This window comes from Podarcis vaucheri, assembly GCF_965113315.1.
Source record: "Podarcis vaucheri genome assembly, chromosome: 9".
In the NCBI taxonomy this organism is placed as follows: Eukaryota; Metazoa; Chordata; class Lepidosauria; order Squamata; family Lacertidae; genus Podarcis; species Podarcis vaucheri.
Window position 1 is genome coordinate 72,924,381 of NC_138767.1, and position 14,149 is coordinate 72,938,529.

A 14,149-nucleotide genomic window follows, 5' to 3' on the forward strand; every position below is an offset into this window, starting at 1 on the left:
ACAATGGGAAGGCTCCCTGACCACCCCACTTGCAGGGAAAACATTTGGTCAGTTTGGGAATCAAAATGGTTTCACAGTTTGAGAATCAAAATGGTTTCAGTTCGGTCTTCCTGTGCTGATCTATGTATGTGCTTGGTTGGTACACTTATGAACATTTAACATATATCTAAGACCTCAAAATTCCTATCACAGTTGGAAGGGGACCCCATCTAGTTCAACACCCTGCAATGCAAGGTTCTTAAGCATCTATGACAGATGTTCATCCAAGCTGTGCTTAAAAATGTCCAAGGAAAGAGAGCCCACAACCTCCTGAGGGAGACTGTTCCACTGCTGAACAGCTCTTACTGTCAGAAAGTTATTCCTGATGTTTAGTCGGAATCTCCTTTCTTGCAACTTTAATCCATTGGTTTGGATCCTACCCTTGGGACCAGAAGAAAACAAGCTTGCTCCATCTTCCAAGGGGCAACCTTTTAGATATTTGAAGATGACTATCATATCTCCACTCAGTCTCTTTTCCAGGCTAAACATACTCAATTCCCTCAACCATTCTTCAAAAGAGTTGGTTTCCAGACCCTTGAGCATCTAGGTTGCCCTCCTCTGCACACATTCCAGCTTGTCAGTATCCTTAAATAGTGGTGTCCAGAACTGGACTCAGTATTTCAGGTGTGGTCTTCCCAAGGCAGAATAGAGCAGTACTATTATTTCCCTGGGACGCGGGTGGCGCTGTGGGTTAAACCACAGAGTTTAGGACTTGCCAATCAGAAGGTCGGCAGTTCGAATCCCCACAATGGGGTGAGCTCCCGTTGCTCGGTCCCTGCTTCTGCCAACCTAGCAGTTTGAAAGCACGTCAAAGTGCAAGTAGATAAATAGGTACCACTCCGGAGGGAAGGTAAACGGCATTTCCGTGCGCTGCTCTGGTTTTCCAGAAGCGGCTTCGTCATGCTGGCCACATTACCCGAAAGCTGAACGCCGGCTCTCTCGGCCAATAAAGCGAGATGAGCGCCGCAACCCCAGAGTCGGTCACGACTGGACCCAATGGTCAGGGGTCCCTTTACCTTTACCTATTATTTCCCTTAATATTGATACTACACTTCTGTTGATGTGGCCTACATACTGCTGCATCACACTGTTGACTCATGTTAAGCTTGTGGTCTACTAAGACCCCTAGATCCATTTCATACTTACTACTGGCAAGCCTGGTGCCCCCCATCTTATATTTGAAATAACAGAGAATATCCTTTATTTTAAAACATCTGCTCTAAGCAATGGGAAGGATGAGTTCTTCTCTAAAGTGGGAGTTGGGGGGGCAGAATAGGTCAGCAGAACAGGGAAGATAGAAACCTGGTTCTTATCTATCTTCACTTTGGATATGCAGGTAATGTCAGCTGTAGTCCCTCTTGGTCGGACAGCATCTGACAAGGTTTGCTGGAAGCAAGAACTCTTTTTATCTGATTTTAATTTTCACCTTAGAGGTTGTTGACTTTCCTGCAGTGTTCTGAAATTTTGTTGTTCTTATGCAGGGGTCAGCAAGCTTTTTCAGCAGGGGGCCAATCCACTGTCCCTCAGACCTTGTGGGGGGCCAGACTACATTTTGGAAAAATAAAATAAAATGAATGAATTCCTATGCCCCACAAATAACCCAGAGATGCATTTTTAATAAAAGCACACATTCTACTCATGTAAAAACACCAGGCAGGCCCCACAAATAACCCAGAGATGAATTTTAAATAAAAGGGCACATTTTACTCATGTAAAAAAATGCTGATTCCCGGATTGTCCACGGGCCGGATTTAGAAGGTGATTGGGCTGGATCTGGCCCCCGGAAACCACACTGGGAACTTTGTTTAAAAGGGTATGTGCAAGACTCCCTCTGTGTATGTGTGTGTGTGTTAGTAAATCTAGCTGTGTGTTTGTGATATTGCCTTTGCCTGCCTCCTGCTCCTGGCATTCTCTCTCGCAGCAGCTGATGTTCCAGGGCTGCTGATAAGCAGAGAGTGAGACAGATTTGTCTGGTTTTCAGTGTTGAGTAGCAAACATGGACTTTTTCTAAAAAAAACCCATCAATTTATCATTTGGAAGTGAAACCTTTTTTATTTTTAAAAAAAACACTTTGGCACACAAACAGCTTTAAAGAAACAAGTCTGAGAAGTTGGTAGCTTTATGCTTTTCCTTTGGGCCAGGAGTCTAAATGGACAATTATATGAGCACTGGAAAAAATGGACTGAAAGTTTGACAAGTGTTCTGATATAATAGCAAGAAGGGAAATGAAAAAGCTTACCAAAGTGGTAGTAGGTTGGAACTGATAGGAAGGAAGATATTTAGGACAGTTAAAAACCCACTCTTGAATATATGTCATATGCATCAGCTAAACAGTTGTGTGCATTTAAGTTATGGTTCTGTTTTTAGAGGGGGGAAAACACTTCAGTACAATTACAGCAATGTTACCAATGTAACATTGCAGCTAGAAACATGTCTGGTAAAAGTGTATTCAATAATTGTTACACACTTGTAATTTTGTCAACTGAAACTTGATTGCCTTAGTTCACATACAGTGGTACCTCGTGTTAAGTACTTAATTCGTTCCAGAGGTCTGTTCTTAACCTGAAATTGTTCTTAACCTGAAGTACCACTTTAGCTAATGGGGCCTCCTGCTGCTGCCGTGCCGCCGGAGCGCGATTTCTGTTCTCGTCCTGAAGCAAAGTTCTTAACCTAGTTTGAACAATGCCTTCTCTTTTTCATGATACGTTTATAGAGTTATCACACCATCGAAAGCTATTAATGTCTTTGTAAATCACTTGATAAGGAAGCTCTTTCAAGAGCTTGGCATAAATTAAATTGATTTGTTAATAAAACAGAAACCCCAAACCGTGGTTGAATCCATTATGCATCATCCAAAAGTGGTTAAGATTGTTGTCCCTGTTGAAGAGACATTTAAAAATGCCTAACATTTTATTAAACAGTCACATCTGTTGGACTAGTGGTTACCTTTGAATAGATGCCTGATTTTTCAGAATAGTTAAAAACAGAACTTGAGGTTACAGGCCAGTTTGTGGTGGCGGCATGTGTACACTAGGGCTGAGAACCTACAGGCTCTTGGAGTCAAATGTGGCCCTCCAAACCTTTCATTCTGGTCCTTGGAAGCCTCCCTAGGCCACACCTCTCATTGAGCCTCTCACAGGTCTTTCTGTCTGTCTGGAATGCATCCTTGAACTCTGAATAGGTATCTTGGAGAACAGAGAGGAACGTGTGTAGTAACTACCCCACTGTATACTACAACTCCCATCATCCTTGGCTACCAGGACCAGTGGTCAGGGATGGTGGGAGTTGTGGGAGTTGTAGTCCAACAATAGATGGAGACCCAGGCTGTCTATCTCGTGGTCCTTTCCAACTCCACAATTCTATGATTCTATGATCCTAGAGTGTCCAAGGAGGATGTTCTCCTATTAATCAAAATATGTGTATACTGAGAGAGAGGCTGTGTGTTTTTAGTTTCATTTCCCTCAATAACGGAAAGGTGTAGTGGTGTATATGTGTACTTTTGTTTTACATAATGCAACTCTGGTGTACTTCTGGATAGATGTGTCAGTTTTCATTTCTTGGTGCAGAAAGTATTAATCTAATATGTAGAGATCTTTCCTATTCTACTTAATTCAAGAGGGTTCTGGAAGCTTCTCTGTTTGAGAGAAGCTTCATGATGTTTGGGTTATTCCTTCAGAGAAGCTGAGTACAGCTGGCTTAAACTGGTTCTGTTATTTCTTCTGTCAAGGTCATGCTGACTATAATACAGGGGTACCTCGGGTTACGAACTTAATTTGTTCCGGAGGTCCGTTCTTAACCTGAAACCATTCTTAACCTGAGGTGCGCTTTCACTAATGGGGCCTCCCACTGCCATCGTGCTGCCGGAGCACGATTTCCATTCTCATCCTGGGGCAAAGTTTTCAACCCAAGGTACTACTTCTGGGTTAGCGGAGTTTGTAACCCGAAGCGTTTGTAACCCGATGTACCATGGTAATAGGCCAGAAGGAGCTTGGGTTTCACTTTTCTCTTTTTATCTCTTTTCCTTCTGGTGTGGTGTTCTGTACATAGTATGCTTAGTGTTACGTTTAGACTCATTATAAGTTATTCTAAGTTTTAGTTAAGTCTGCTGCAACTGGATTTCTTATGGACAGTGCCAATCCTGAATGTATTGGATTTGTGACCATGATGCTCATTTGTCTTCAGTAGCAGTAAAGCTCTGCTAGATGAAATATAATTGCCTCTGGTCTATTTTTTGGGAACCTGCAACGTGTTTAAGTTGTTACTCTGCTAACTATGCATTGGAATTTGCTCTGGATCAATATTGAGTAGTATTTCAATAACAAGATGTTCTAAAGGGGAGAAGATAAATTCCTGGAGGTGAGGTCTATCAACAATTGTAGGCCATGATAGCTAACTGGAAACTCCAGGTTCAGAGTTGGTGTACCTTTGAAAACCTGCTGTTGCAAGGACATACAGTGTCCTTTGTGACTGTTGCCTTTGTGTCCTGCATGTGAGCTTCCCAGAACTATATGACCTATCACTGTTGGAAGCAGGGCACTAGAGTTGGTCTGGTTCAAGGGAGGTTTTCTTACACTTGCGTACAGTTCTTTCTCTGTTTTACTGTATCTTTAACTATTATGATATGCCCACTGTCAGCCACATAGCTCTGCTACGTGTTGTTGCACCAGCATAACTTAGGTATTTTTCGCCCTATAGGACGCATTTTCCCCCTTCCAAAAATGAAGGGGAAATGTGTGTGACCCCTCTCGCTCTCCAGGCTTCAGGAACCTATCCGCAAGCCTTGGGAGGCTGGCGGGAGTTCCCACCGGGCTCCCAAGGCTTGCAGACAGCAGCCTGCAGCCTGAAACCCGGGGAGCGCTCCGCAGTGCACCCCGGGCTTCGGGCAGATGTCCACAAGCCTGGGGAGCCCAGCGGGAGTTCCCGCTGGGCTCCCAAGGCTTGCAGATAGCAGCCTGTTCTGGGGGCTGGGGTCAGGGGAAGCTCGGGCTTCCCCCACCCCAGCTCCGTGCCTGGGGGGGAAAAAATAATTCCCCCCTTTATTCCCCCCTTCAAAACTAGGTGCGCCCTATGGGCCGGTGCGTCCTATAGGGCAAAAAATACGGCACTGGTTCAGCTGAAGTGGCTGTTTCTAGGATCGGTTTCTTTAATGCAATGCTTGTGTCATTGTGTTCAGAAATGGGCCTCAGTTTTGGGGGTAAGACAAGAGGTGGGGAACATCCAAACTGCATAGCACTTTTAGATAATGAAAGAAGGGTCATTTCTGTTTAATAAATGACAGGCGTTAAAATGACTTTAAAATTATTTAAAGAACATTTCATTGGCTCTTTTCCATGTACTCCTGGAATCTTTTTTGTACAAACCGTTCCTCTCAAATAAATGAAATTTGCTTAGAAATAGTCCTTGTTTTAAGAATGGTGCATTTTTGACTGATCTTGAAAATGGCAAGCTAAGCGCTTACCAAATATTCCTGTGTTAATCTGCAACGTCACTGTCTAAAAGTGAGATGGTTCTGACAGAGTCCTGCTGGCATTGATTCTGACTAAGAGACGCAGTCTGTCACAAATGCATTTTGAATCCCAGCTGATGTGCAGGTTCAAGGACTTACTCAGCCTTTAGCTGGAAATGAATGTGCATTCCTAAGCATCCCATCCTAGGAAGAGCAGTTGTATGCATAATGATGAAGGTGTATAATGCTTGGAGAGCGTGGAGGAACTTGAATAATGTGCTAATGCAAGGACTCCCACACTGTGGTCTGCAAGCCTGAATCAGGTAGTTTGCAGCATGTGTGTGAAGAACATGCATCACGTTAAATATAGACATTGATGTTAATTTTATATCTTTCGTATACGGGGTATGCAGGGGGAGGAAAGGAAAGTTCTGTCACAGAAGTGGACTAGTGGAATGAGTTAGGATAATACAGACCGTTCCCTCTATAGGTGAAAAGGAAGCTTGCAAAATGCACAGCTGACAAATAAATATAAGAACTGGCTATGTTACCGTACTCTGTTTAAATTAACACATTTTAGTGGTCAGAGCTCCAGGCTGCAGAGGAGCCCACAGGGCAAGACAGGTTTCAGTACCAAGAACAGCTCCTGTTGTTGTTGTTTAGTCGTTTAGTCGTGTCCGACTCTCTGTGACCCCATGGACCAGAGCATGCCAGGCACTCCTGTCTTCCACTGCCTCCCGCAGTTTGGTCAAACTCATCCTGGTACCTTCGAGAACACTGTCCAACCATCTCGTCCTCTGTCGTCTCCTTCTCCTTGTGTCCTCCATCTTTCCCAATATCAGGGTCTTTTCCAGGGAGTCTTCTCTTCTCATGAGGTGGCCAAAGTATTGGAGCCAAAAGTATTGGACGCAAAGTATTTGTTGCTTGCCCTGTGTTTTTATCTCCTGGCACAAGTTGTTAGACCTCTTTGTATCAAATTATTGGGCGCAAAGCAAACAGTAACACAATTCAATATACACAAAACAGACGCAGACCTAAATAATAATTATGTCAACTGTAAACAAACTTAAATTTCAGTTTCCCTGGCAAATGACAGCAATCCCTTTAAAAAATTTGTACCAGTTTTAACATACGTTAAAATAAACAAACGTATCTGAATAAAATTATATAAAATCTGAATAAAACTGGTGACCGTATTTGTGGGTCTCTGACCAGGGTGAGGTATTTGTTTTATTTCCAAAATGGATTCTGCGCAATTCTCATATGAAAAAGAAGGAACCTTTCTTCCTCATGTGTTCCACACTGTTGTTCTTTCAAACTGGTGTGAATTATTTCCTTAGATATTCATTGTATTTGTATTACAGTGGTACCTTGGGTTAAGTACTTAATTTGTTCCGGAGGTCCATTCTTAACCTGAAATTGTTCTTAACCTGAAGCACCACTTTAGCTAATGGGGCCTCCCGCTGCCGCTGCCACTGTATGATTTCTGTTCTCATCCTGAAGCAAAGTTCTTAACCTGAAGCACTATTTCTGGGTTAGCGGAGTCTGTAACCTGAAGTGTATGTAACCTGAAGCGTATGTAACCCGAGGTACCACTGTATACAAGAAGAAATCTTTGGTCTTAGTGACGGTGAGTGTGAACATTTCTGAAATGGTGCAGACATAAAAACTACCATTTAGTCTATTGAAATGCTGACCTTTGTAATTAACCATTGTAATTACTCTAATCTAAAAGCTTACCATGACTCTTCTGTTTCCAACTGCCAGTAATCAAATATCTCTGGCTGATCCAGCTGAGACAGACACATTTAAATGGAAATCATCTGGTCTTTTCTCATTTTTTCCCTATAGCATTTATGAAGCTTGCACTCATCAGAGGACATTTTGCAAGCCTTGCTTCTCCTTGATTAGCTGTAGTGGGTTGAGCAAAATCAGGTCAGCCATTCTTGCTGACCCAAGAATTGAAAAAGCATTGGGCCAGAGACTAACACTTTAAATTTTTGCAGTCCTTAGCTAGATCTGCCATAATGCTGGGTGAGGAGGACAAAGTTGAAGTTTGTTTGAGGAATTATTAAATGCACGTGGTCCAGAACTGGTCTATTCTGAGTTACATGCTTAGTGGTTATATCTGTCTATCGGTATCTGTATGGATTTAAAATAGACTTATTTATGCAATTGTTTTATGGTATAGTGAAATCCGTTTAAAGCCATGGTTTTCCCAGTAGTGATGTATGGAAGTGAGAGCTGGACCATCAAGAAGGCTGATCGCCAAAGAATTGATGCTTTTGAACTATGGTGCTGGAGGAGATTCTTGAGAGTCCCATGGACTGCAAGAAGATCAAATCTGTCCATTCATGAGGAAATCAGCCCTGAGTGCTCACTGGAAGGACAGATCGTGAAGCTGAGGCTCCAATACTTTGGCCACCTCACGAGAAGATTCCCTGGAAAAGACCCTGATGTTGGGAAAGATGGAGGGCACAAGGAGAAGGGGACGACAGAGGACGAGATGGTTGGATAGTGTTCTTGAAGCTACCAGCATGAGTTGGACCAAACTGCGGGAATCAGTGGAAGACAGGAGTGCCTGGTGTGCTCTGGTCCATGGGGTCACGAAGAGTCGGACACGACTACACGACAACAACAAAATAGTGAAATCCCTTTGAGATGCTTCATAGAAAGTAATTCAGAAATGAAGAAAAATAATGTATAGCAGCGCGATTCAGATCTGCAAGGTCAGATGCCCACAATTCTGGCTTCAGGAGACTGTTTCAAAAATTCACTATATCAGCAGGCCATGTTTGGACTCAACACTAAATCATGATAACACTAACCCTGCTTTCTCTCTCCTACTCGGGTGTTTAATCCACTTCCATTGTCAGCTGTCCACAGCTTGTCAGTTCATCTGAACAGTGGCAAACTCTAAATCTCCCTCTGATGGAGAGGAATAGCACTTTACTCACCAAAGAGGCCCTGACTGGCTCCAAACCAGTCAGAAAACTGTTTAAAAGCAACAACACCACATTACAAAATAAGAAAATCACAATAAGAGACATAGCTGGTTTTTTTTTTGGGGGGGGGGAGATGGCAGCTTTGAAATGACTGTTGGCTCTTTATCCTGAGCTGGGGAAGTGTGATTGAAGCTTGCAGTTGCTAGATAATTGCTTTGCCAGTTCAAAAAGGTTACAGGAATTGAATCTGTGTTGTTTAATGTACAACTTTTAAAGTAAAACAGTGGATTGAGAGTGAAAGGAATCAATAGACACAATAAAGTCTCCTTTGATTTTTATGCGCTAGTTGTCAGCAATTAATATTAAGAAACATAAAGTTCTCTTTTCATGCAGGTATAAAGAGTTGAAACAAAGGACTATCCTTTTCGTTGTTGTTTAGTCGTTTAGTCGTGTCCGACTCTTTGTGACCCCATGGACCAGAGCACGCCAGGCACTCCTGTCTTCCACTGCCACCCGCAGCTTGGTCAAACTCATGCTGGTAGCTTCGAGAACACTGTCCAACCATCTCATCCTCTGTTGTCCCCTTCTCCTTGTGCCCTCAATCTTTCCCAACATCAGGGTCTGATACCCGGATTTAGAAGGCGATTGGGCCACATCTGGCCCCTGGGCCTTAGTTTGCCTACCCTTGGACTAGGCCCATTAGCAGACCAATCCTTCATTACAAAGGTCTCTGCAAACATGATATGAAGGCTGGCAACATCAACCCTGCTTTGTGGGAATCTCTTGAAGACAACTGCCGGACCTGGAGACAAACAGGTCATGTATCCACAGCAGTGACTAGAAGAGGAATCACCACTGAGAGGAGAAATGCTATGGTGCATGATAAGAATAGTAACAATTAATAATAATAATTTTTTACTTATACCCTGCCATCTGGCTGAGTTTCCCCAGCCACTCTGGGCAGCTTCCAAGAATAAGCAACAGCAACAACCAGACACCTTCATCTGCCCCAGCTGCAACAAAACATGTCTCTCCTGTATTGGTCTCTACAGCCACAAAAGGTGCTGCAACCTTCGAATGGTTTCACTTCACCTCCAAAGGTGCACCAACCTGGGTGCCAACCAACCTGGGTGTCTGGCAGCATAAGTACACCAAATCTCTTGGGTTGTAGAGATGGTGTAACACACAATGCTTTCACCAAGACAGTCAGTCCGTGAAGCCCAAGTTGCTATTACTTGCCTTTTTTTTTAAGCCACATGTACTATACTGAGTGGGATGCAGGTTGCGCTGTGGGTTAAACCAGAGAGCCTAGGACTTGCTGATCAGAAGGTCGGCGGTTCGAATCCCCGTGACGGGGTGAGCTCCCGTTGCTCAGTCCCTGCTCCTGCCAAGCTAGCAGATCAAAAGCACATCAAAGTGCAAGTAGATAAATAGGTACCGCTCCTGCGGGAAGGTAAACAGCATTTCCATGCGCTGCTCTGGTTCGCCAGAAGCGGCTTAGTCATGCTGGCCACATGACCTGGAAGCTGTACGTCGGCTCCCTCGGCCAATAAAGCGAGATGAGTGCTGCAACCCCAGAGTCGGTCATGACTGGACCTAATGGTCAGGGGTTCCTTTACCTTTACCATTACTATATTGACTCAGAAGACCACTTCATGCATTAAACTGGTTCGCAAAAGCCCATGTCCCAGTTTATTGATGGTTTTGCAGCAATAGAATGATGGCTGGCAAGGTTAACAGCAGCCACAAGGCTTCAGACAAATCAAAATTTAAGATTAGAATGGCAATGTTTCGAGGAATATATGGAAAAACACTGCTCTGAAAAGTGTATGTTGATATGTGTGGATTAAGTATGTAAAGTATAAAGGGGAACAATATTTAGAAAGGGTTATAAGAGACGCATTATCCAAGGAATGCAATGACAATATTCAAATTTGAACCAAAGGAAGTTGAGTAGTGGTGGGTATGTGGGGTTTGTGTTTGTAGTATAGGAAATACCGGTATATGTATTTTTTTCTTTTTGCATTAGTATATATTAGTTTATTTTCTTTTCATTTTTTGAATCATTTATCAAGAATAAATAAAAAAAATATTTTTTAAAAAAGAATGATGGCTTGCTTTCTGAAATTCATGGACATAATCTTAGAAGCAGAATGATTCCCACCCCCCACTGGAACACAGGGATAAAAAAAGGAATGCAGGGAAACATTAGAAGCCACACGCCGGATTGCAGTTTTGTGATGAGAGAGAATTTATGAAACTTAAAAATAAATAAATGCAATGTACCTTAAGAAAATCATTCTGAAGTGGTATTTCTTGATAGGGCTGCAATCCTATGCAAACTTCCCAGGGAGTAAGTCCTATTTTGAACACAGCAGGGCTTACTTCTGAGTGAGCCCAGATAGAATTGTGCTGCCCATTGCCTTTTTCAATAAGTGTTGCAAAGGCTGCTTTCTGAAAAAGGCATTTGCATCTTTATTTCAAATGTTTGGTGTCCTTTCAAGGCCACATTCTGTTAATATCACTGATACTTCAAACAAAACTCTGGAAGCTTTTAAGGGGTTGTAGCAGAACACTCTTAGCTGCTCATCAGTCTGCAGGACACTAGACTTGAACACTCAAAGTGCCATTATTGTCATTTTTTTGGGTAGTATTTGTGATTACTTTCTCAGCAATAACTTCAAAAACATAAACTGTGGATTGCTGAACACCAGCTGTGTTTTGAAAAGCGCTTAGCTAATTGGATCCAGTATATTGCCCAAAGTAATGAAAAGAATGATAGGGAATTGGAACTTTTTTAAAACTGCTGATTATTCCATTAAATATGGCTTCAATTATTCAGCAAACTCAACAATCTGATCTTTTAATGCAGGAACAAATGATCCTTTGGGAAGGTTTGGCGTCATATGCTTTGAGTCTTGATTTCATATCCTGCGACACAGGATTACCCAGTAACTTTCTACTGAAAAACAAATCTCCTGGAAATCATGTGCAAAAATAACTGCCTCACAAGACCTATTGTCCTAATAGTTGTGGTGACAAAATCAGAAAGATTTCCTCTTCCCCCCAAATTACCTTTGCAATTGCTAAAGCCCTATAGAAAGACTAGAAAATGCATTGAAATTGTTTCTGGGTTGTCCTATTTCAGATTGCAGGTTACAGATCACATGATTGAAATTGTTTTTTTGTGTGTGTGTGTGTATCTCAACCCCCTGGAAATAATAATAAATAAAGCATGCCAGGAGGTGTTCTAGCCTATCTGCTTGACATTCTATTTTCCCTGTGTCAGATTATTACTATTTTTATTATATGGGGGGGGGTGGACCCAAACATTGCAGTTCTTCTGAATGCACTCTGGAGCAAAATAATTCAGCAGTAGATTTTATCTCATGATCTGCTGTTTGTCTAGATTTGGCAATAAATCTTCATGTGAGAGAGAAGAGCTGCCTAAAGCTATCAGTGAGACACACACACACACACACACACACACAAACACACACACACACGTACGTGTGTGTGTGTGTGTGTGTGTGTGAAAGGCATTATAGTGAACATGGAAATGTGGGCTATGATCACACTATCTTCCTAAACAAAATTGGATTTGTTTTTTCTGAAAACAGTGCCGTCATAAGCTTTAGGAACAATGCTTTATCAACAAACATGTCGCCTGACCGTGAATGGCTGAGTTGCTCTGATGTCACAGCTGGGCATGCCGACATCATAAAGGTCCACGAGATGGCAGTGACTTAGGTACTCTGATGACTTGGGTGGGGAAGAGAGGAAGAGGTTGATCGTTTGGTGGTAAGAAAGCCTGTTGCAAACGAGGAATGGCAAGATCTTACATAGCGTTGCTGGACATAGCCGGAATATGGCAGTCAGAAACAGTGTCCTGCAGAAACAGCTGAAACATCCGGGCAGAAAGCTCAACAACTCCCAGGCCCCTCCCCCTTAAGAAAAGCCCCACAAGAACAAAAAAGCTAAACTCAACAACTCTTGTGTCCAGATTTTCACTTTTTGAAATATTGCAACCCTAGCCTTACAATGTTAAGGACCATAAACAACTTCAAAAGGACACCTTTCACACTTTCAATCAGCAAAGGGGAGTGAATGTTGGCTGTATAAGCAACTTTACTCTGGAATTTACAGCAAAATGGGCTGTTGTGCTTTGAGAACAATGAATGCATCTATGGTGGTGTGATTTCATAGCTTCATAATATGCACAGCTGCTGTACAACGCTTGCTATTTGTGCCTGTGATACTAGGGAAGTTATTATTATTATTATTATTATTATTATTATTATTAAAAATAAATTTATTATTTATACCCCACCCATCTGGCTGGGTTTCCCCAGCCACTCTGGGCAGCTCCCAACAGAATCGTGATAAATGATCAGGCATTAAATACTTCCCTGAACAAGGCTGCTTTCAGGTGTCTTCTAAAAATCAGATAGTTGTTTATTTCCTTAACATCTGATGGAAGGGCGTTCCACAGGGCAGGCGCTACTATCGAGAAGGCCCTCTGCCCGGTTCCCTGTAACCTCCCTTCTTGCAGGGAGTGAACCACCAGAAGGCCCTCGGAGCTGGACCTCAGTGTCCAGGCTGAACGATGGGGGTGGAGACGCTCCTTCAGGTATACTGGGCTGAAGCCATTTAGGGCTTTAAAGGTCAACACCAAAACTTTGAATTGTGCTCAGAAACGTACTGGGAGCCAATGAAGGTCTTTCAGGACCGGTGTTATATAGTCTTGACAGCCACTCCTAGTCACCAGTCTAGCTGCTGCATTCTGGATTAGTTGTAGTTTCCAGGTCACCTTCAAAAGTAACCCCACGTAGAGCGCATTGCAGTAGTCCAAGCGGGAGATAACAGAGTATGCACCACTCTGGCGAGACAGTCTGCAGGCAGATAGGGTCTCAGCTTGTGTACCAGATGGAGCTGGTAGACAGCTGCTCTAGACACAGAATTTTTTAAGTTGTGGGCAAACATATCAGACGACACAGCGATTCTTCCAAAGCAGCTCTTTATTTGTAAGCTGGAACAGAACTAAACTGAGGAGCTCAGTCAGCCTGCTTATATAGAGCTCCAGAACAATGTAACTGTTGCCATTATCTAAAACTATCCAATCACTGAATGTCACTTTTCGATCCTTCATTTGCATAACTATCTACAGTATCCCCCTGCTGGCCCAGGGTGAGAAATTCAGTACATAACAGAACTGACCTGCGCTTCCATGGACAGCTGTCCAAAATGTCCCCCCAGGCTGCATACCTGGTCCTTCAGGGGCACAATTCCCCCATCCCAGGACCAGAAAGTCCTCCACACCTGTTCCCCCCCGTCCCCCCACAACAGTACTTCTGTCTTGTCAGGATTCAACCTCAGTCTGTTAGCCACCATCCATCCTCCAAACGCCTCCAGACACTCACACTGGACATTCACTGCCTTCGCTGGTTCTGATTTAAAAGAGAGGTAGAGCTGGGTATCGCCGGCATATTGATGGACACCCAGCCCTAGGGGAAAGAGGTGGACTGCACAGGCTGCATAGATGTCTTTTGCCGATGCATCTTTGGCCTGGGCAAACAGGTGCCATCTATCCTTCTTAACTAAGCACAATGATGCCTAGTTTTGACTAAGTTTCTGATTCTTAGCTGCCTTCTTGGGGCCTCAAGGGAACAGACGAAGATTTCAGCACAGCTATTTTCTGCTATTGCTAGTAGCTTGGCCA

The 14,149-nt window shown here is 43.1% G+C and overlaps 1 protein-coding gene and 1 long non-coding RNA gene across 3 annotated transcripts in view; one reads left to right on the forward strand and one right to left on the reverse strand.

Moving 5' to 3' along the window:
• The window catches only part of LOC309540556, a 294,876-nt gene that overhangs the window by 26,601 nt on the left and 254,126 nt on the right, over positions 1–14,149 (reverse strand). The window lies entirely within an intron of this gene.
• KCNIP4 (potassium voltage-gated channel interacting protein 4) overlaps positions 1–14,149 on the forward strand; it is a 443,652-nt gene that overhangs the window by 16,919 nt on the left and 412,584 nt on the right. The window lies entirely within an intron of this gene.